Source organism: Panthera onca, chromosome D4, assembly GCF_046562875.1.
Source record: "Panthera onca isolate mPanOnc1 chromosome D4, mPanOnc1 haplotype 2, whole genome shotgun sequence".
NCBI lineage: Eukaryota > Metazoa > Chordata > Mammalia > Carnivora > Felidae > Panthera > Panthera onca.
The window spans coordinates 72301011-72325947 of record NC_138351.1 but is presented as its reverse complement, the minus strand read 5'-3'; the positions used below and the strand labels follow the sequence as shown (position 1 = coordinate 72325947).

The following is a 24937-nucleotide window of genomic DNA, read 5'->3' as shown; positions in this document are numbered from 1 at the left end:
TATAAATTGGTGTGAATTTTTAGCAGTCAATTTTGCAATATTTTAAAACATTTCAATGCAAATTTTGGCCCATCATTTTCACTTCTAGGATTTTATCTTATACAAATAACTGGTGAATATAAAAAGATGGCATAAGGGTGTTCATGGTGACATTTTGCGTATCGATGTGTCAGCTAAACAAATAACCAAACTGTAAACTACCTGCATAGCCTGTATATCTCTCATTGTAGTACTGTTCAAATTATGTATATTCATAAAGTGAAATTTTATATAGCAACTAGAAAATGGACTGATCTCTATGTACTCATTTGAAAAGAAATTCCTGTTATGTTGATGACTGAGAAAAGGAAGATCAGACTTGCTTTTCATGCTTTAAAAATTTTTTTTAATTTTTTTAATTTTTTGGGAGACTGCAGGCAGGGGAGGGGCAGAGAGAGGGGAACAGAGGATCTGAAGCAGACTCTGCACTAACAGTGGTGAGCTGGATGTGGGGCTTGAATTCATGAACCCCGAGATCATGACCTGAGCTGAAGTTTGACGCTCAACCAACTGAGCCACGCAGGTGCCCCAAGATTTGTTTTTTATGCTTTTATGCACTTATGTCATATGTATGCAATCAAGTAGAAAAAAAATGTGATTGCTTATGCAGAGACAACTTCTGGAAGAATATATAAGAAATTGTTGAAGGGGTTCAACTGTATGGTGATGGACGGGAACTAGATTTGTGGCGGATCACTTTGAAGTGTGTACAGATGTTGAATTGTAAAGCTGTGTGCCTGAAAATTACAAAATTAAAAAAAATTGTTGACAGTGATTATTTTCTGGGAATTAGATTGAAGTAAGCAAAAGAGAGGGGAGGAGTTTACTTTTTACTCACTTTATGTACCTTTGGAATTCTTCCTCCCCAGTATTTTATTATGAAAAAAATTACATTTTCAAAGTTTGTTTATTTTGAGAGAGAGAAAGAGAGAGAGCATGAGCAGGGGAGGGGCAGAGAGAAAGGAGAGAGAGAATCCTAAGCAGGTTTGGCACTGCCAGTGCAGAGCCTGATGTGGAGCTCAAACCCACAAACTGTGGGAACATGACCTGAGCCGAAACCAAGAATCAATCACTTAACTGACTGAGCCACTCAGGCGCTCCTGGAAAAATTTTAAAGTACAGAAAGTTTAAAGAACTATTCAGTGGACACCAATAAATTCTCCACCTAGGTGCTATGATGGTTTGTTATAATTGCTGTATCACTTAATTACAAAACAAGGATGATGAATTATTTTTACAATTTAGTAAGAAGTCAGAGTTTAAGCAAGAAGAGTACGTTAGAATAACGAAATAGAAAATCAAAGAAGTACATAAATCTATTGAAAGAGAAGACTAAATAGGATGATGTGACAAATATAAGCAGCTGTTAGGGGTACAAAGTTCAATGGAACAATTCTATGCAAGAGCAAAAGACATAGAGGCTCTGAAACAGGAGGAAACGGTTTCCTGCCTGCAGTTCTTCAGGTCTGAGGTCAAGGGAGAGTGGTCCCAGAGCTGAGAAACTCCAGGGAACAGGTAGCTTTCCGTCTCACATGAAAGGCCCTTTACGTGTGCCATGGTGATGGTCTTCAGACCCCTGAAGCTCTTCTCACACTTCAGCTAATATTAATCACCAGGGAAACTTGCTGACACATATTTGACCCTCACAAGCTCTATCTCTGTCCTTGTGTGGAAATGAAAGGTCTCACAAAAGAGCTGTAACCAGTTAAGATCCGAGGGAGGCCTAGAGAGGAGAGTTTTGTTCTAAATTTCCTAGTTTCAACACTGAACCACATCTCTGTGTGTAAACATTGATTCAGTAGAAAAGAGTTGGGGTTCCCAAATCTGAACTCGTAACAAGCACCCTGGGTAACTTGATTGCAGGTAGGTGCTGCAGAGTATTGTCCTTCTCGAAGGATGTGGGGTTTTTTTTTAGCCCCCATGAAGATCCAGCTGCTCCAAGACCCTGCAGCATCCCTTTGCCAGGAATGCCTGTTTTCTTAAACAGCTCTTATTCCTTTTCTAAATGATCTTAATTACTGAGTTCCTAAGGGAGTGAATCATAAAGAGCTTTATCTCTTGGTGCAGGTGAATGATCTCACCCACAGTGTTGTAAACCAGTTTGGACAGGGGTGGGGTCTAGAGAGAGGTGGTTATTATGATTTTTTAACTTTTAGTTCTTTGATTTAGCCCTGGTGCTGTGCCCCTCGGTGTAAACCTTCACTGGGGCATTTGATGCCATCTTCTCTAACCTCTGATTTATGGGAGGGGGGGTGAGGGGGTGGGTCTAACAGATTCATGTGTTTTAAATATTCACTTTTCCGAGGGCTAAAAGTCACCAAGTCCCTTTCCTGGTGTTTTTCCTTGGAAGCTTTTTCTTACTGCTATCACAGAGTATTCGAATTCTCATCAATTTTCTTGTGACTTTTGTGGAATGTGCTGGTAGAATTGCAGCTGTCACATTGCCTACTTAGAACAGGTTTCCCTCCCCTGAAGGATTAGTAGGGAGGCAAACTATTTGCAGTTGCCTCGACCCCACCTCTGACAGTTCTGTAACCCCATGAGAAAGAACAACCTCAGAGCTTCTCAGTCTTTCTGAGTGGCATGTTTCTCTTGTCTATTCTTGCCGTCTCTTTTTCCATTTTGGTTGGTCAATGTAAGTTAAAAAATTTGTTTCTATGGTGGCCCATCAGCTAAAAGAAAACATGCTGTCCCAAGTGATGAGTAACTTAATATTTATTTGTTTTTTTTAAATACAATGACCATTTCTTGAGCTCATCCTGTGCACCAGGCATTGTGCTAAATGCTGGAGACATGGGCGAAAAAGCAGACAGTGGCAGACAAGTCTCCCAAGAACCTTGACAAATCTAGGTTGAAAACACCCCATATAATGGGAACAGCCTGAGTAAAGGCCTGGGAGTAAGTCTGTAGCATGGAGGCTATTCAAATGTGGTTGGGATACAAAGTGCTTGGTGGGAAAGAAAAGACTTTTTGAAGACCTGGTATTACTGTCAAAAATCTGAACATTAATCAATAGGAAATTATTTCTTAATCAGTTTTTTTTAAAAAAAAAATAAAGCTACAGAGGACATATCATTCTAACATAAAAATGCAGTAAGTAAAATAATGCTTCTATTTTCCTTTGTAATCAGTGAGGTGAGGGAAGTATGGCAAGAGCTGAGGAGGGTAGGGATGATGAAAGGAAAAGGGGAAGAAATTCATATTGACAGATGGTCCAACAGCAAGGATCAGCAAAGACAAAGCTACATAGAGAAGAAGGTAGATGGATGCATATCCTGAGGGCCTGGAATAGTGCCTGGTACATAGTAGGTGCTTATGAAATAGCTACTAAGTGAAAAACAGAATGAATGGCATGGGGAGAAAAAAATAAAAGGAAATAGGCAGATATTGCAAGGAAAATTTGACAGTACAGACAGAAACATCTATATTCCAAGGAAGCAGATTAGAAAGGGAGCTTGGGAGAAAGGACAGGGGGGACCCAAGGAGGCTCATAGATTAGGTGAGAGCTATTGAGCAAATGAGCCTTCACATACTCTGTGTCTTAGACATTGTGCTGGGTGAGGGCTGTAGGTCTGGGGAAAGTCACTCAATGCTTTTGAGTCTCATCTGTTAGAAAAAAAAGCATTGGAAGGAAATGGAATAGAATATAGTGTTGTAAAATGTTACAATCTGAGGCAGTTAGGTGGTGGGGATATGGGATTTTTGCTGTGCTATTCTCTGTATTTAAGTGTACTTTTAAACTTTTTCATAAAAAGATCTTAATAAATAATAGGAGGGCTAATGAACCGAGCATGGGCCCATCTCATTCCCTCCTCCCTGTAAAGTCACTGGAGTCACAGTAGTCAAGACATGGCCACAGACTGGATATGGGAGGGCAAATGGCAGAAGGTCACGTTTATTCTAACAGTTGGTGTTCTCATGACTAAGTGGGTGATTGTGTCTAATGGAATGACAGGTTTGGGAGGGAATCCAATAAATCCACTTGTCAGTAATTTTGGGGGAATGCTCAAGGAAATATTTGTAGACCAAAGGAAGTTCATTCCTTCTAGAGTTGGGGTTTCCACAAGGCACTGTGGGGAGACTCACAGGCAGGGAGGCATGGAGGTGGGAAGCAGGGGTGGGGGGACTGGTTGGGAGGGGTGAGAAGAGAGACTGGGGGCCTTGACTTACAATTTTTAATAGTGAAGAAGGAGGAACCTTGGGTGGAAGCCTAGATGGAGGGTGTGGCGAGGAGAACAGCTGAATTTGTTGAATTATCCAGCCACAGCGTCCCCGGTGGAATGTTGACTTGTTGGCCTCTGCAGAATTGTTGGCCTCCCAGGTGCTGGGCACAGTTGCTCAGAGCAGCTCCTGCGGGGAAGGTCAAAGGGTCAGGAAGGAAGGAGGTCAGAGGGGAGAGCTAGAGATACCAGGCTCTACAAAATGCACTTATTTTTCTTGGCGTCTGACAGGTGGATTAGATGAAATCTAGCTGTGGGCCTAGCCCAGTCAGGCCACAGATTCCCTGAACTGTTCTCACCACCCAATAAGTTCCTACCTTTGTAAGGTATCTCTTCCTCACATTTTTTCTTTTTTGGTGGACATTCTATGTCAGTGTTTATTTGCTAAATGACAGTTTAAGGGAATAAGTGTAATAACCTATTTGACTAAAGTGGTTTTTGAAAGTGACAAATCAGTTTACTTAATAAAAGAAAATTTGATGTTATTATGAATTCCAGATATTTAACACTCTTTTTCTTGGGGCGGGGGAAGCCTAACTCATTAACTGAATTAGAGAAAGATTTTTTTGATGTCTGAGATTGAGGCAGATTTTTAATTTTGTCTGCATGAAGGAAGATTCCTAATGCAATGATTGGTTTAGAAAATCATAAAACCACTTTGTAACATGTTCATGACAAAAAACAAATACTATGTCACCATGGATTCCAAACAAAATTAATATCATGTCCCAAATAAGTACTGCTGTTTAGAACATCATAGAGGGGGATGGGAGAACACAAGCTTAATTAATTATTTCCTTGGTTGGAAAACAAAATCTTTGAACAAAGAGAACATTATCTCTATAAGACACTAACATTTCTAAGATTCCACCCCCAGTAAGGCCAGCAAACAATAAAGGCAAGCCTCTAACTGGGTTTCGAATCACTCACATCTCACATAAACTTGGAAAATTACAACAGAGAGTAATTGAGAGATTGTGTCTAGATAGTTGGAGTCAAAAGACTGGTCTGCTCCCTTTTCTGTATTTTCCCCTTCAGAGCATATGAACCAGGGTTCCTGTCCTTTATTTCTCTGCATCCACCCAGTCATCAAATCCTACTTATTGTGATACTTCCAATGTCAGCTGTACTCAAACTTAAAATGTAATGGAGTGAGGGCTTTCACCAGAAGGGCTAAAATTATTGACTTCCAGGCACTGTCACGCACACTATTTTGTCCTTCTGGCAGCGCTCTGGTAAGGCCCTGTTAACTGTTGTCCTCATCAAGGTTTCACGGATGGGGAAACTGGTTCTCAGATGTGGCTGCCCATTCATATGGCTGGGGTAGGGGTGGGGCTTTTAAAACTGTCAGTGCTCAGGCTACCATCCACTTGGACCAATTAAATCAGACCCTCTGAAGGCAAGACCTAGGCTTCTATGATTTTTTAGACCTCCTTAGGTGATTACCAAATGCACCAAAGGTTAGACCTACCGACTGTTAGAGGAATTGATTAAGCAGCACAAGGTCACAGGGATGACTGAGTGAAGGAATAGGGGTTGGAATCCAGGTCTGTTAGATTTTAGAGGCTCATCTTAACCTCTCCACTATATTGCCTCTCAAAGTATTTAGCACTTCTGGGCATGCACCGAATATTCTTGCATCAGGGACATGTATAACAATATTCATGGCAGCCCTTTTGGTAACGGGTGGAATCTAGGAACAAACAGAAGTGTTTAACAACAGTAGAATGGGTAAACTGTGGTGTGTACTAAGACTGAATGTTTGTGTTCTCCCCCATCCCAAATTCATAAGTTGAAGTGTTAACTCCCAGTGTGATGGTGTCAGGAGGTGGGGTCCTCTGAGAAGTGATTAGGTCATGAGGGTGGAGCTCCCGTGAATACAATTAGTGTGTTTGTAAAAGAGACCCAAGAGAGCTTCATCATCCCTTCTGCCATGTGAGGACATCTTTATCAGACACCAGATCTTCTGGCACCTTGATCTTGGACTTAACTTCCCAAACTCCAGAACTGTGAGAACTTAAACTTCTGTTGTTCACAAGCCACCCAGTGTGTGGTATTCTGTTATAGCAAGCTGAATGGGCTAGCACAGTGTGTTAAGGGAATGGAATACGATACAGCAATAAAATAGAATTCCATCTTTTCACAAACATGAAACCATACAATTGTGTGTTTGGGTACATAATCATATTTGGAGAAATTTTCATAGAGAAGCAAAGCAAAGTTCATGAAGCAGAAATTGAGGGAAGGTGTTGGGTTATGGAAGGAGCACATAGAAAGCTTTGAATATAATGTTCTATTTCTTAAACTGGGTGGTGGGTAGGTATAAAGGTATTTTTGAAGTTTTTTATATTCTCTGTATGTTTTATAAACATTCCTTTGAGATCTGTTAATGTTTTAAATGATAAGAAAATAATAATTATTGTTTTTATGAAATACATTTTATTAATGCAATTCCAGAAATATAAAGTACTAAGCAAAAAACTAAAGACAAAAAAGAAAAAACCCCACCAAAGATGTCACCACCCAGAAACACATATTAAGTGATAATCATTTCACAGTATTTTTTATGCAAACATACAGAAAGGACAGATATGTAGACAAATGAATTAGGATTGCTTCAGTTATCTAGTGTGTGTAACAAACCACCTCTAGAGTTAGTGGCTGTGACAACAAAACCCAGTTATTTACTCATGATTCTGCAACAGAGCAGAGCTTGCTGGGATGCCAGTCTTCACTCCATGTGTTGGCTGGAGTTACTCGTGCAGTTGCATTCAGCTGGGAACGTGGGTGGGGTTGGAACATCTAAGATCACTTCCATGTTCAGAATCTCTGCCGGGATGGCTCAGGGCCTCCTGGCTAGGTTTCTCTTTTTCCATGGGTTCTCATTACCCCATGGACCCTGAGACGGAGAAAGCAGAGGCTACAGGTATTTTAAGATCTAGGTGTGTAAATCCCAGAACATCCCCCTCCCATGCATTCTGTTGCTCAAAGTAAGTCACAAGGCCAGCTCAAGCTCAAGGGAAAAGGGAACAGACTCTCCCTCTCAATGTGCAGAGAGACATGGGTCTATAGGGATGGAGGGAAAGTTGGAGGCTCTTAGGAAATGATCCACCACTGTGTCTGTAATAAGTAGGCTGCTTTTCATAGTCTGTTGGCAGAAAGCTGGGTTTTCATGATGTTTTGAACAACTTCATTCAGTAATTATTACTGAATATCTATTATGTGTCAGGGACTGTTTTAATCATCATAAGAGCAAAGAACCAAGAGACAAAAACTGTCTTCATGGAGCCTACATTTGAATGATTTAGGCAATCATTCAGACTATATGCTGTTTTATACTAGAAATCAATAAAATTTGGCTAAAGAAAGTTTGGTTAATTTAAATAAAAGAATAAGAACAAGTGATAGCTGCTGACCTTAGTGGTCTACCTGAGCTCTGATAGAACTAATAGAAAAAGTTTCCAGAAATAGAAATCTTCTTGGGATTCCATTCAAATGAATTCAGCAAATATCTATTGTATACAGAAATATTTCCTGGCTTCCCAGCATGGGAGACAATTTTGGAAGCATTTGATTTGATTCAGTTAAGGGTTTAATGGATATATATGTGAGGTGCCAAAGGACATACACAGGATTAAAACACAGGATACCTTCCCTCATGGTGGCAGCTATGTTGAATACTTGGTTTTTTGTTTATTTATTTTTTAATTTTAGAGAGAGAGCATGCATGAGCAGAGGAGGGGGTGAGAAACAGAGAGAGAGAGAGAGAGAGAGAGAGAGAGAGAGAATGCTACCGTAGGGCTTGATGCCATGACCCTGGGATCATGACGTGAGCTGAAATCAAGAGTCAGATGCTTTCTTGGCTGAGCCACCCAGGTGCCCCCATGTTGAATACTTACGACTATATATCTAAGGTATAAGTACCACAAGTTGCTATCAATGTGGTGCTGAGATCTGATAGAAGCCAGTATGTCATTCATTTCTGGGAATCACTGAGTCTTCATGAAGGAGAGAGAATTTAAGCTGGTTCTTGAAGATTTTTGTAAAAATATTTTTTAATGTTTATTTTGGAGAGAGGCAGAGTGTGAGTAGGGATGGGGCAGAGAGAGAGGGAGATACAGAATCCGAAGCAGACTCCAGGTTTGGAGCTGTCGGCACAGAGCCCGATGTGGGGCTTGAACTCACAAACCACGAGATCATGACCTGAGCTGAAGTTGGACGCTTAACCAACTGAGCCACCCAGGTGCCCCCGGTTCTTGAAGACTGACAACATTTTCATGTGGGTGGATGCTAGCAGGCCTGTAGAAGGCCAGAATTATCTGATGTACCCTATTACCATCCGTTCACATGGTGAGTGCATCTTTCCTCTTTGTTTCTAGCTGAAGCAGGCTGGTGTGGGCATTAATGGTTCTTCAACGATTTCCATTTTCTACCTGAATTCCTTGTTTAAATGACCTGTTTACATTACTACTCTGGGTGACATCTATGCCTAGAGATGTCTGCTAGTTGAAAATGAACAAACAGTAGCTTGGTGTTTCTTATCTCTAATGGACGTTCTGCAAATCCCTTAGCTTTAGCATTTAATGTGCAATGGATTTCTTTAAAAAAAAAATGAATAAAAGGAATAGAGAATGAAGGGCACACACATCCAGGTGCTGTGTGTAAACATCATGTTATTCTTATGTCAGGTGACTCTAAGCAGAGGATATGCAGTGCGAATGCAGTTGACATCACAGAACTGTGTGTGCCTCTCACTGACTTGGTAGCCTCTGTGAAAAATGGACTTGTGTTTGAGGTTGAACTTGTTAATCTCTGCTGTATTGAAATTTGTAAAACCATTTTCATTTGGATACTTCTTTATACAAAAGGCGAAAATGAGTCTAACTGCCCATGTAAGTCATGTCTTCTCTTTTGGTGCACTGTGTTCTCAGAGTAATATTTGTATTATTATCATTAACATATTTCCCTTTTTCCCTTCTCCAACAGATATTCATTTATTCATTCATTAAACAAATAAAGATATATTAAGCAACTACTATATCCTAGCCACTGTTATATGGCCTTGGATTACATTTATCAAGAAAACAGACAATACTCTATTGGGACTTACATTCTAGCAAGTGGGGACATAAAATGAATAATAAGCTCAATAAACAAGGAAATTCATATAGTGTGTTAAAAGGGGGTAAGTGCTATGAAAAATATAAGGGCACAGGGCTAGGGATGAGTGTGTGGGTTACAACTGGAAGTAGATTTGTCTAGGTGGTCCTCATTTAGAAGTGTGTTAGCCTCTGGTCATCTTAGCGTGAGAGTCTTTGGGGAAAAGGCAGCCACCAGGCCCAAAGGGACTTTGTCCAGAATGTTCTCACAATAGGCGGATAGGTTAGTGTGAATGGAGCCCAGTGAGCAAAGCAGGGAGAATAGAAGGAGAGGAAGTGAGAGAATTAATAGGAACAGATGGCATGGGGATTTATAGGACTTTGTTAGGATTCCAGCTTTAACTCTTAGTGACATGTGGAGTTAAATGTGAAGTTCTTCAGGAGATGTGGCTTTCACTTTCTTTGTGATATCATTGCCACATATTTCACTTCTACTATTGTTGTTATTCTTTGTGCTTTAACCATCAGTTGACTTTTTTGGGGGGTAACTTTTGGATTCATGCTTGCACGATATATCTTTTCTTCATTCTTTTATTTTACTATTTTTATTTTTAAATTACTATTATTATTTTTAAATTTTTTTAATATGAAATTTATTGTCAAATTGGTTTCCATCTAACACCCAGTGCTCATCCCAACAAGTGCCCTCCTCCCTGCCCATCACCCACCTTCCCCCTCCTTCCCACCCTCCATCAACCCTTAGTTTGTTCTCAGTTTTTAAGAGTCTCTTATGGTTTGGCTCCCTCCCTCTCTAACTTTTTTTTTCCTTCCCCTCCCCCAGGGTCTTCTGTTAAGTTTCTCAGGATCCACATAAGAGTGAAAATATATGGTATCTGTCTTTCTCTGTATGACTTATTTCACTTAGTATAACACTCTCCAGTTCCATCCATGTTGCTACAAAAGGCCATATTTCATTCTATCTCATTGCTACGTAGTATTCCATTGTGTATATAAACCACAATTTCTTTATCCATTTGTCAGTTGATGGATATTTAGGCTCTTTCCATAATTTGGCTATTGTTGAAAGTGCTGCTATAAACATTGGGGTACAAGGGCCCCTATGCATCAGCACTCCTGTATCCCTTGGGTAAATTACTAGCAGTGCTATTTCTGGGTCACAGGGTAGATCTATTTTTAATTTTTTGAGGAACCTCCACACTGTTTTCCAGAGTGGCTGCACCAGTTTGCATTCCCACCAACAGTACAGGAGGGTTCCTTTTCCTCCGCGTCTTTGCCCACACTTGTTGTTTCTTATACTTTTGATTTTAGCCATTGAGACAGGTGTGAGGTGAGGTTTCATTGTGGTTTTGATTTGCATTTCCCTGATGATTAGTGATATTGAGTATCTTTTCATGTGTCTTTTGGCCATCTGTATGTATTCTTTGGAGAAATGTCTGTTCATGTCTTCTGCCCATTGTTTAATTAGATTATTTGGTTTTTTGGTGTTGAATTATTAAAGTTCTTTATATATCTTGGGTACTAATCTTTTATTGGATATGGCATTTGAAAATATCTTCTCCCATTCTGTAGGTTGTCTTTTAGCTTTGTTGATTGTTTCCTTTACTGTATCGAAGATTTCTACTTTGATGTATTCCCAATAGTTTATTTTTGCTTTTGTTTCCCTTGCCTCAGGAGACATGTCTAGAAAGATGTTGTTATGCCTGATGTCAGAGAAATTACTGCCTGTGCTCTCTTCTAGGATTTTTATGGCTTCAGGTTTCACATTTATGTCGTTAATCCATTTTGAGTTTATTTTTGTGTATAGTGTAAGAAAGTGGTCCAGTTTCATTCTTTTGCATGTAGCTGTCCAGTTTTGCCAACACCATTTGTTGAAGGGGCTGTCTTTTTCCCATGTTATTTTTTGCCTCCTTTCTTGAAGATTAATTGACTATATAATCATGCACTCTCTATTCCATTCTGTTGATCTATGTGTTTATTTTTGTGCCAGTACCAAACTGTTTTGATCGCTACAGCTTTGTAATATAACTTGAAATCTCGAATTGTGATACCTCCAGTTTTGCTTTTCTTTTTCAAGAATGCTTTGGCTGTTTGGGGTCTTTTGTGGTTCCATACATGTTTTAGGATTGTTTGTTCTAGTTCTGTGAAAAATGTTGATGGTATTTTTATAGGGATTGCATTAAATCTGTAGATTGCTTTGGGTGGTATGGATATTTTAGCATTTGTTCCCCTGATCCATGAGCAGGGAATGTCTTTCCAGTTGTTTGTGTCATCTTCAATTTCTTTGATCAATATTTTGTAGTTTTCAGAGTACAGGTCTTTTACCTCCTTGATTAAGTTTATTCCTAGGTATTTTATTATGTTCGGTGCAATTGTAAATGGGATTGCTTTCTTAATTTGTCTTTCTGCTGTTTCATTAGTAGCATATAGAATAAAATGCAACAGATTTCTACACATTGATTCTGTATCCTACAACCTTGCTGAATTCCTTTATCAGTTTTAGTGGTTTTATAGTGGAGTCTTTAAGGTTTTCTATATAGTATCATGTCATCTGAAAATAGTGAAAATTTTACTTCTTTATCAATTTGGATGCCTGTTATCCCTTTTTCTTGTCTGATTACTGTGGCTAGGACTTCCAGTACTATGCTGAATAAAAGTGGTGATAGTAGACATCCTTGTCTTGTTCTTGACCTTAGGAGAAAAGCTCTCAGTTTTTCTCTATTGAGGATGATGTTTTCTGTGGGTTTTGCATATAAAGCTTTTATTATGTTAAGGTATGTTCCCTCTAAACCTACTTTGTTGAGTGTATTTATCATGGATGGAATTTGTACTTTGTCAATTGCTTTTCTCTGCATTTATTGAAATGATCTTACGGTTTTATTCTTTCTCTTAATTGATGTTATGTATCAGGGTGATTGATTTGTGAATATTGAACCACCCTTGCATGCCTGGAATAAATCCTACTTGATCATGGTGAAAGATTTTTTTAAATGTATTGTTGGATTCATTTTGCTAATATTTTGTTGAGGATTTTTTTTTCATCTATGTTCATCAAGATATTGGTCTGTAGTTTTCCTTTTTGTGATATAATTATCTGGTTTTGATACCTGACTTCTATGACTGGCTTCATAGAATGAATTTGAAAGTTTTCTTTCCTCTTCTATTTTATGGAAAAGTTTGAGAAGAATAGGTATTAATAGGTTTTTTAATGGTTTGGTAGAATTCACCTGTGAAGCCATCTAGTCCTGGACTTTTGTTTGTTGGGAGTTTTTTGATTACTGATTCAATTTCATTTCTGGTAAAGAGTCTGTTAAAAATTTCTTCCTGTTTCAGTTTGGTAGACTATATATTTCTAGGAATTTATGCATTTCCTCTAGGTTGTTCAATTTATTGCCATCCAATTTTGTCTTTTATAGTCATTTACTGCTTGTTCTCTTTTTTTTCTGGAGCAATTCTTTTTTTATTTATATTTCCTGACCTTGATTTTTTTTGAAGAGTAAAGACAATTATTTTCTAGAATGTTCTTCAATTTAGATTTGTCTGATGTTTCTTAAGGCAATATTCACATTACTTATTTAAAATAGAGTCAACTGGGGTGCTTGGGTGGCTCAGCTGGTTAAGTGTCTGACTCTTGATTTTGTTTCAGGTCATGATCTCACAGTTCATGGGTTCAAGTCCTGCATTGGGCTCTGTACTGTCAGTGCAAAGCCTGCTTGGAATTCTCTTCTCTCTCTTTCTGCTCCTCTCTACTCTCAAAAATAAATAAATAAACATTAAAAAATTAAAATAAAATAGAGGAAATTTGGAAACAACTTAAATTTGGCATTTTAGGGGTTCAATTAAACAAATTAGATATACCTATACTATGAGATAGTATGCAGTCATCAAAATGATAGTTATTGGTATTTAAATATTGACATGAAAAGTTGTTCTAAAGGTATTGAGTGCAAAAGGCCGTGCACAAAAGCAGTCTGTAAAGATGGTGCAATTTTTGTAAGCAAATTTATATTTATTAACATGGGCAGACTTGCACAGGAAATAGTGTAAAAGGAAATACACCAAGTTATTAATTCTAGGTGTTATTGTTTCTAACACCTGCTTTTTCCTGCTTTTTTTTTTCCTGCTTTTTCCCTTTCAAAGTTTTTTTCTTATTTTTCTGTAATTTTTCTGTAATTTTTTGTTATTTTTCTTATTGTTCATGAAATTTTAAAAAGGAGAAAGGTTTTGTTTTTCCTTTAAAACTAACAACCTTTTCAATTTTAAAATAGGAGTGCCTTTATTTTTCCAGGAAAAAAAAAAGAGAGAAAGAGTTAGATGAAGGGGCATTATGGTTTAATGGGAAATACAGTGAACTGAGATCAAGGCCTAATATTTCCATTTACTATTTATAAGATCTTGATCAGGAGCTTTATGATTTTTGGTTCTCAGTTTCCTCATCTTTAAAATGGTAATCATAGTATGAATTTCCTGTTTGCTTTGCAGAGTTGCTTTGAGGATCAAATGGGATAATGTGTGTTTCTGCTCTTTGTAATCTTTATAAACCAGTACCAATACCAATAAAAGGCATTCTTATTTTATTTTTCACAGAAAATATTCCAAGATCATTGCATGCCAGAGATGAATTTTCCCCAAAATTATTTACAGTAAAAAAAAAAACCTCATCAAACTACCAGGAATTTGAATGTCATCCTTAAAAGTTTCCAGTGTTACTAATCTTTTCATCTAGTGGAATAGAAAGAGCACTAAGAGGAATTAGCAGTTCAACCACTGTAACATTTATGGCTTATCTGTGTCTTTAGCTTGAATAATTTGGTTTTCCATTTCTGCTTCAATTTTTCGTTTTTTTTTTTTTTTTTTTTTTTACTTATTGTATGATCAGTTATTTCTTAGCTCTGAAAGAATGTGGAAAGTTCTCCTTTCCTCTTTATGGAGTTCTGATGTGGCACATCCTAGGAAGTAGAAATAAGAAAAAGCTGTTAATGAACATGCAGTAAAACCCAGATGCTTCTGGAGTCTCAAGGTTTCTGACAACAGTACAACCCATTTCTGTGATGGGAATGCCTCACTATCTTTTGCTTTTACTGCTGCTTGGGACTGTAGAGCAACGGAAGTGGCAGGGACTAGGAGAGGCAGCAGCCATGGCTGAATGAGACAACCTATGAGGAAGAGCTTTGGCTATAGGCAAGAGACTTCTGGAGCCATCCAGGAATTTTGCTGGAAACCCCAAGAGCTGGGTAAGAGGAGGTGTAAGGAAGCAGGAGTAAGACTCTATCAACTAGTCTTACAAGATAGCAGACCTAGAACATTGGTTTTGGTTCTGCCTATTTATCTAGATTCATAGGATGGTCTTAGGCTAGTGGTCTGTCATGCCACACAGTCATGTATATTTTCGTTGTGAATGTTAAATCAGTATTTAAGAAATAATTGTCGTTCACATAATAGAGTTTGGAGGCCAAGTGGGCTTCTTATATACAAAATATGGATATTCATTATGTTGCACAGAGTTCATTGGGAAAGAATTCACGATGGCAATGCAAAAGAAACCATTTGCAAGCCCACAACACACAGGATCCAGAGGTCACTGATTTACTGTAATGTATGGTTCAGCTGTTTTTTTTTTTCTTAAATGAAGGCTTAAAATGTGTCCCCAAAGCAATCTAAACAGTTTAGACATTATCATAAACCACAAAGTATTTATTATCATAAATCACAAAGTATGTTTCATACTTTGTGAAACAATGTATTATAAAAATGATTTTTTTCCCTTAAAGACAAAGGCTGCTGAAAAATGGAATCTTTAAGGCTTCTTTTAAAGATCTTCATTTTTTTCTTGTAAATTTAATACTAAAGAAAGAAATAGATAATCAAGTAAAGTAATTAGGTCTATTTATTAACAACATGGCAGATTTATCTCCATCATAATCCAAGAGACTTTCAATGCTAATTGTCTTTTAATTACATAGGCCTTTGGTGTCTATCCTAATCCTGCAATGTTTTAGTAATATTGATGATTTCAGTGGTATATGGACTGAGTCTATACTTAACATGCAAATTTGGGAGATGAGTCAGGCTCAGTTCAAGTACATAATTTAGCTTTTTTTCACATCTATTTTCCTTTGTGATTCTTCATAGTATTCTGATATCATGAGATAATTTTTGATGGAATTAAATGCAAACAGCTCAAATTGGCACAGTAATTGTACCCTACATAGTATTATGTGTGGAGTGATTAAATGGCAATGTCAGTGGCATACTTACCCCAGATATGATGAATGGGGTTACAAAAGAAGCATCGTAACATCTTTCAGGCACATAATGAGGAATCCAAAGGAGGATTTATATTATTTTTTCCATTGCCCCAAAGGATGATCATTGGGTTAGAAAGGACAGAGTTGCCTATGATAAAAAGCTCTTGACAGGGTCAGTTCACAATAGAGACACAGGGAGCTGCAGCATCACGTAGCCTCATTTGGAAGTATAGGACAAATAACTATTTTTTTGTCTAAATAGTTAAGAGGAATGTGCCAACTTGATGCTCTGTTAACCCCTTCAGTGGGTGGGATGGGCTGTGTAAAAGTCCTCAAAATTCCAGCTTCTAATCTCTGGAACCTGTAAATGTTAGATTATAGGGAAAAAGGACCTTTACATGTGTGATTAAGTTAAGGGTTTTGAGATGGAGAGATTATCTTGCATTACCTGGGTGGGCTCCAAATGCCTTGGCAAATGTCCTTATAAGAAAGAAGCAAAGGGAGACAAGACAGACACATATACAAAAGCGGAGGAAACAGTGTGACCACTGAGGCAGAGAGTATAGTGAAGGGGAGGAGGAGGATGAGGAAGAGATGTGATTTACTTTTGATTATTTAAATGGATTTCTATTTCTAGTCCTATCATGCCTGGCAGATAGAAAATCTATCTTTAGCTTTTGTGGGTTTGACTCCAACTCTCATGGGGTTCATGAGACCTCTGGGATTAGTGGGAGGCCCCTCTGCTCCTTAAGCACTGGGCCACTCAGGCCAGGACTAAGAGCCCCATATTTTCTGTATAGCCTCTTCCAACCAGGAGTCCCCTGCTTAATTGCTATATTGGGGGAACCACATGGCTCTCTCTGATGCTTCTGGGCCCCACTTTGGAGGTAAGTCCCAGGCAGATCTCTTCCACTTCCTTCCCTCTTCACTCTCTCCAAGAGAACATGATTCTGATATGGGCAGGCAGCAAGGAGAACGCCATGCTCTTCTTCCTGCTATTCCCAAACATTGATTTATGAACCTAATCTTTTTTTAAGTTTATTTATTTTTTAGAGAGAGAGTGCACAAAAGTGGGGAAGGATCAGAGAGAGAGGGGGAGAGAGAATCCTAAGTAGGCTCTGTGCTGTCAGCACAGAGCCTGACACAGGGTTCAAACTCATAAACCAACTGTGAGACCATGCCCTGAGCCAAAATCAAGAGTCGACACTTAACCAACTGAGCCACCCAAGTGCCCCTATGAACCTAATCTTTTAAGTTCTCTTTTTACTTATTTTTTTTAACATTTATTTATTTTTAAGAGACAGAGCACAAGCTGCAGAGGGGTAGAGAGAGAGAGGGAGACACAGAATCTGAAGCAGGATCCTGGCTCTGAGTTATCAGCACAGAGCCCAATGTAGGGCTTGAACCTACAAACAGTGAGATCATAAGGTGAAGTAGGACACTTAACTGACTGAGCCACCCAGGTGCCCCTTAAGTTCTCTCTTTAAATGCTTGAACTATTGGAGGACAAAAGCCAGAGCGAACCACATGGTTTCTCTGCATGCCAAAAAGAACATTATTTTTAAGGTGAAATGTGACAAACTGAAATAAACTCTTCCTTCCTTCCTTTTTTCCTACTTCAGTCAGTAATAATTCTATTTACTTAGCACAGTGCTTAGCAGGTGATATGGATTTAATAATTATATACTGAATACGATAAAGACCTTGCCAAAGGTTAGCACTTGCCAACTACATGATTGAGCCAACTCAGATGTCTAGCCAGGCAAGTCTTTGGGTGACGGCAGCCTCAGCTGACATCTGAATGTAGTGGCATGAGAGACTCCCAAAGAGGGACTTAGCAAAGCCTGTCCCAAATTCCTGACCCTCAAAATTGTGAGCAAAATCAAATGATTGTAGTTTATACCACTAAACCATGGGACAATTTTTATACAGCAAGAGTGACTATAACAATCATGTGGCTTCGTGCATTTTAAGGAAAAATAAAAGCAAAGGTTTCAAGTGTCATTACTCTGCTATGCAAATACCAAAGCAGGCAGTTCCCTTGCCAGAATTCAGTCTTCCATTTCATACATTGCGCCCTATCCCGTCTTCTCCTTGGTCTCCCCCTCTAGCCCTGCACCATTGTCCCCAACTCTTAGCAAGTCAGGGTGGTTCAGGATTTTCCTAGACTTGTTCATTATTCCAGTAGTCTTCAGCTCTATAAATTCTACTGTGTGAGGAATTCTTGTCCAAATCTAGCAGGAAAAAGGAATATGTGTTTTGTTCAAAGCCACTGATTGGATTTTGAATTATTTTGATTCTCTCTGACATTCCAAGAACAAGATGCTTGTTTTTCCAAGATTCTTTCCTGCTGAATAACAGACTACAAATCACAACGGAACGGACTTTTGTTGTGAACGGGCCACGTGGGCTCAACATTGTTTTTCCCTTCTCCCTTTTTGATTTTGCTTATACTTACCTTCCTTAGGTTACCATGGAGGCAGGAGGAACATGTAAGAATTGAGATTTTTCTTGAGAAATGTATAGACTTGTCACCTCTTGCCTTCATTACACTGACTTAATACTGCTCTGGCCAAAATTTAAAGAAAATCTAATGCATGACATAGGGAAAGTTTTGCGGACCAATAACAGAGAGATTTCACAATTCAACAGCAATTTGAGGAGATGCAGTCCATCCTTTCTTCCTTTCTTTTTGTTATTTATTTATCAATACAAGAGAGTTTGTCATCTCTGGTATTTTTCTTGCCCTGGAAACAAGTCATTTTATTTTTTCTGGTTCATTTATTCATTCAGCAAACATTTATTGAGCACCTATAATGTGCTTCCCACTCTTCTAGCTATGGGAACCCATGGGTAAATAATATAAAGTCCCTGGCCTGATGGAGATTGCATAAATTAGATGGTATAAAGTGCTAAACAAAAGAATAAAATACAGTGAGAAGCAGAAGCATAGGTTTAGGGATGGAACAGAAGCTCTTTCTGTTTTATTTAGGTGTAGCATTGTCTTTTTGATAAAGTAACATTTGAGCAACATCTGAAGGAAATTTTGTAGACAGAAAAATGCCCTCTCCAAAGATTTCTATGTCTGAATCTCTGAAACTTGTACATATGTTACCTTACATGTAAAGGGGATTTTCAGGTGTGATTAGGTTAATAACGACCTTGAGATGGGAAGATTAGGCCCACTGTAAGGGATTGTTACAAGAGGGGGGTGGGGGTCAGTCAGAGAAGGAGATGCAACATGGGGAAGTAGAGTCAAGGAGATTTGAAGATTCTATGCTGCTGGCTTGAAGATGCAGGAAGGGGCTGTGAACCAAAGAAGCAACAGGCAGCTTCTAGAAGGTGAAAAAGGCATGCAAACAGATTCTGCTCTAGAACCTCCAGAAAGAGTACAGCTCTGCTGGCACCTGGGTCTTAGGATTTCTGACCTCCAGAAGTATAAGGTAATAAATTTACAAGGGTTTAAAAAATTTTTTTAGCTTATTTATTTTGAGAGGCAGAGAGAGGGGGAGAGGGAATCCCAAGCAGGTTTCCTACCATCAGCTCAGAACCCAACATGAGGCTTGGTCTCATGAACTGAGAGATCATGACCTGAGCCAAAATCAAGAGTTGGATGCTTAACCAACTGAGCCACCCAGGCGCCCCTAAATTTATGAGGTTTTAAAGCCACTAAGCTGGTGGTAATTTGTTACAGCAGCAATAGGAAAGAATACGCAAAGGCAGAAGCAAGGTTTGCAGGTAAGTGGGAAAAGAAAACCCAAAGGAAAGCAAAGCAAGGGCTAAGGCATTGAGGTGGAAGCAGGGTGGGTTGAAGGACAGGAAGGAGTTCATGTGGTCAGGAGTTGGTGGGGAGGACATAAGCGTGGGGGAGATGAGGCCACAGAATTGCTGGGTTATATGGATTGGGACCTTCTCTGTGAGCTGGGAATACAATAAAATATAAAGCATTCATTACAACTAATACGATATTGCTCAGTTTATTTGCTCTTTGTTTTCCCTAATTGCCAAAGCTCTTGATTTTTATGTTATTGAATATGTTAAAATTTCTTTTAAAGATACCTCTATTGCTATATGCTTAGAACTTCCTTTCACACCTCAAGGTCAATTAACCAGTTGTAATATCTTCCAGTTTTTAATGGTTTCATATGTACATTGAGATGTGTATTTCATATGTACATCTTAAATCTGGCTTGTTAATTTTTATATCTAGTATTAAGTAGGGCTTTCAACTTTATTATTCTTAACTTTTTTTTCCTCAGTGGAGGCCAATATTCTTGCATAATATTTGTTAGATAATTAATTATGTTCCCACTGATATGTGACACTTTATAGCATATTAAATTCTTACATATATTAAAATTTGTGTTCTCACTATGTGTTCTGGTTTGTCTGTTCTGGACCAGGCCCTTCAGGCCTAAAACAAAGTGCATAGAAATATAGATTAGTAAATATTTTCTGAACAACTTGCAGAGGTCCGGAGGTAAGAAGGAATTTGACTCTTTGGGAAGCTAAAATCAATTGTTCATGTGGTTGGAACATAGGAGAAAAGAGGAGAGTAGGCAGTTGGGAGGGGGCAGTGTCTGGAAATGGAGGCACATGCAGGATTTGTAAGTCAAGCTGAGTAATTTACACTTTATTACAAGGGCAATGGAAAAGTACTTATTAAAAGGTTTGTGGCAGAATGAGCAGACACTTTTCCAAAGACATCCAGATGGCCAACAGACACACGAAGAGATGCTCAGCATCACTCATCATCAGGGAAATACAAATCAAAACCATAATGAGATACCACCTCACACCTCTCACAATGGCTAAAATTAACAACTCAGGCAATGACAGACATTGGTAAGAATGCAGAGAAAAGGGAACCCTCTTGCACTGTTGGTGGGGATGCAAACTGGTGCAGCCACTCTGGAGAACAGTATGGAGTTTCCTCAAAAAATTAAAAGTAGAACTACCCTATGATCCAGTAATAGCACTGCTTGGAATCTACCCAAATGTTACAGGAGTGCTGATGCATAAGGGTACATGTACCCCAATGTTTATGGCAGCACTTTCAACAATAGCCAAATTATGGAAAGAGCCTAAATGTCCATCAACTGATGAATAGATAAAGATGATGTAGATAAAGAAGATGTGGTATGTATGTATCTGTATGTATATATATATATATATATATGTATGTATATGTATGTATACACACAGCACATATATACACAATGAAATACTATGCGGCAATGAAAAAGAATGAAATCTTGCCATTTGCAACAACGTGGGTGGAACTAGAGTGTATTATGCTAAGTGAAATAACTCAGAGAAAGACATATATGTCTCAGAGAAGGACCTATGATTTCACTCATGTGGAATTTAAGAAACACAACAGATGAATATAGAGGAAGGGAAGAAAAAATAAGATAAAAACAAAGAGGAAGGCAAACCATAAGAGACTGTTAAATACAGAGAACAAACTGAGGGGTTGCTGGAGGGGAGGTAGGTGGAGGAATGGGCTAAATGTTTGATGGGAATTAAAGAGGACACTTGTTGGGATGAGCACTGAGTGTTGTATGGAAGTGATAAATGACTAAATTCTACTCCTGAAATCATTATTACATCATATGCTAACCAACTTGGATTTAAATAATAATAATAATAATAATAATAATAATAATAATAATAATAAGGTTTGTAGCAGAGAAGTGACAGGACCAGATACAGCACATGCCAAGGCAATCATATTCTAAATGAACTCAGTGCAGAGCTAGAGTCAAAGCCAGAGATAACTGCAGGAATTTAAATTCTGCAGGAATATGTGAAATCTTGGGGGAGGGCAGTGGACTTCTGACCAAATGGACATTTGGATCACAGGTAATAGGTTAGATAAATGGTGGCACATCCATAATTTATTATTCTCCATATTGGAATGAAGTCTAAGTTCTAATCCCAACATTGTAAATGACGCTATAAGAGAATTTTAATGAGATGGGCAACAATTTGTGACATATTGCTAAATAAGCCTGGAAGGTGATTTATAGGTGATTGTTATCTTTTCTCTTGCTTATTTGAATATTGTGTTTTGAGAGAGAGAGAGAAAGAGAGAGAGAAAGAGAGAGAGAGAGAGAGAGAGAGAGAGAGAGAAAGAGAGAGAGAGAAAGAGAGAGAGAGAGAGGATCCCAAGCAGGCTCGATGCCCAGTGTGGAGCTGAGGTGAGGCTCCATCTCACGACTGTGAGATTATGACCTGAGCCAAAATCAAGAGTCAGGTGCTTCATTGACTGAGCCATCTAGGCGCCCCTGAATATTCTTTTTATAATACATTTGTTACATACATTTTATAACTAAAAAGGAAAAATTTACTCTAAGGAAAAAAGGCACTTGGATTCTGTATTTTCTGGGCTTTGTTTAACTGGAATGATGATTTTTTTTCTTTCACACAGGAATAACTACTCATGTGGAAATAATATTCTTGTGTTAGAGCTTTACCTCCAGAAAATCCTATGGACTTCTCTGTTTTGTTTTGCCTTTTTTTTTATTGGATAGAATTTTGAGGCCAGCATAATGTCATAATGTTGGAGTTTGTTTTTGGTTGTTGTTGTTGTTGTTGTTGTTGTTGTTGTTGTTGTTTTATTTTTATTTATAATTTTTTAAAAAATGTTTATTCAGTTTTGAGAGAGAGACAGAGCACAAGCAGGGGAGGGACAGGGAGAGAGGGAGACACAGAATCTGAAGCAGGCTCCAGGCTTCGAGCTGTCAGCACAGATTCTGACCCAGGGCTTGAACCCGCAAACCACGAAATCATGACCTGAGCTGAAGTTGACTGCTTAACCGACTGAGCCACCCAGGCACCCTGCTGTTGTTTTTAAAATTTCCTTTGTGCCCCTGAAGGCTTGTAGGATATTTTCTTTATCCTTGTAGTTCAGAAATTTCAGCATGGGTCTGTTATTGGTAATTTCGTTTAGAACGTGTTAATTACTTTTGATATGAATAATCTTTATGTTTTTAAGTTCAGAAAAGTTATATGACTTAAAATTGTTCTGGTCTTGTGGGTGTGACCATCATTAATTCCTTGGTTAGATTTTCAATGTAAGTCCTTGATATTTAGAACTTCCCACATGAAATTATGTCATGTCCTTTACAGCTATTCTTTTAGAAGACTCTTCAAGTTGTTTCCCACATTTGCTTTCTTTGCCACATCATTTCTTCTCTTTGCAGATCTTAATTCTGCTATTTCAGTATCAGTTTCCTTTTTGTTCTTCCTTCTTTCATTCCACCCCCCATTCCTCTCTAATTTCCGTCCTGGTGTCTCTGTTGGTTGCACCATTTTACCTGTTCCTGTTCTCCCTCTTTCATATTTGCTCTGTCATTTTGCAACCCACTGAAGATGCCAAGTTTTAAACAATTTTCCTTTAGTTTCCCACCCAACATCATTTTCAAAGATAGGAGAGTCTCTTTTAGGTCTTCAGATTGATGATATGTTTTCTTTGTGATACATCATCTTTTCCACGGGGCTCCTTGACATTTTTTTTTCTTTTTAGGTTTTGGGAAAAATTTGAATGTGTAAGTTTTTACAAAAATCTAAAATGAATTAAAATTGAAACAATTTTAATTAAACATAGAAACTAAAATATTTTAGATTACAAAATTGACATCAAACATTTTTTTCTTTTTTTAATAAATGGAAAGACCTAATCAAACCTGGTGTTTACCTATATCATCAGTCAAGATGAGAGGATTCTCTTTGAGTCTTGGCACTATCTTATTGGGCGTCCCTTAGCCAAAATGCACCATGTTCCATATATTTATAGAGTGCATTCTGCTGAAACAAGGCATGTTTTTCTCTTACTTCCACTCTGTGAATCGAAGAGCATGTGAAACATCACAGTTGGCATATTGTACATTCTTATCAAGGCTCTTCCTTTTTCTGCCCTTGTGATGCATCTCTCCTTGTGTGGAGTCAGAGAAGGAGAGCAGAAGGATGAAGTGTCTGTACCGTCGTCCTTCAACTAAGCAGAGCCCTTTCTTTCACTTGATGAGGCTTGAGAATCTCTGGATTATTTTTCCTCAATCCAGCTCCACTGACATTTTAGTCAGTGATCATTCCTTTCCTTCCACACATTTCCATCATAGTGTCTATGAATCTTATTGCTGCTCTCAGAGATTTTACCACAATGTTACCACTGCTAAGCAGATGCCATTTGATACCAAAGTCTTATATTTCCCTCTATTTGGTGGAAATATCTAAGTCTTGTGTTTGATTAAAATATGTTTCCTCAACATAGTTTTCTTGCATAATTACTTATTCTACCACATTCTTTTTTTTTTTTTAATTTTTTTTTCAACGTTTTTTATTTATTTTTGGGACAGAGAGAGACAGAGCATGAACGGGGGAGGGGCAGAGAGAGAGGGAGACACAGAATCGGAAGCAGGCTCCAGGCTCCGAGCCATCAGCCCAGAGCCTGACGCGGGGCTCGAACTCACGGACCGCGAGATCGTGACCTGGCTGAAGTCGGACGCTTAACCGACTGCGCCACCCAGGCGCCCCTTATTCTACCACATTCTTACAATGTCTCTGTTAGTCTTTCCTTTCATTTCTTTTTAAGTCTCTTAAAATCCTTTTTGGAGTCTGGACGGACATCAATAATAAATGAATACATGAAATGGGTCTTTAATTTAATAAAAGTAGCCAAATTACCAAGACTAAAATAATATATAACTTCAGAAAGTAATAATACTCAGAATTTCCAAGCCAGGTTGCAAACAGCGAATGCTTCCTGTATATGATTAGGCGAATTGTCCACTCAGCATCCTGGGTAAACGCTATCACATTTATCCCTGGGCCAAGAATGAATGAACTGTGACCCTAGAAGAATTAATTTGATGTTTACACTGCACTCTTGTTTTGAAGCAGCTCATGGCTATTTGCAGACTTTTCATTCATTCTGTAATAGTATCCTTGAGGAAGGAAGTGTTTCTATCTCTATAGACAAAGGGTTGGCGGGGGCTTCCAGATGGACATACAGGCATTCTTGACTGTATGTTTTTCAGTCCAGACCTGTGTATCTCCAAATTCTTTGTTTTTTTCTCCATGTTATGCTGCCTCAGTATTGCCAAATAGTCCTGTCCTAATAACAAAGATTCTCTCTCTCCTGCAGGAAACTGATAATTATACTCAACTGCAAATATTTTTGGTGCTATCATAGTTGCTGTGAAATCTTATTAGGTCTAAATTTTCAAAAGTATGACAGATGTTGAGAGAGCATTTCAAGACTACAGGAAATTTCCAGACAGTTCTCTGTGTAAAATAATCTCCCTTCCCC

At 38.4% G+C, this 24937-nt stretch overlaps 1 protein-coding gene across 1 annotated transcript in view; it reads left to right on the top strand.

The window, feature by feature from the left end:
• LPAR1 (lysophosphatidic acid receptor 1) overlaps positions 1–24937 on the top strand; it is a 359348-nt gene that overhangs the window by 69207 nt on the left and 265204 nt on the right. The window lies entirely within an intron of this gene.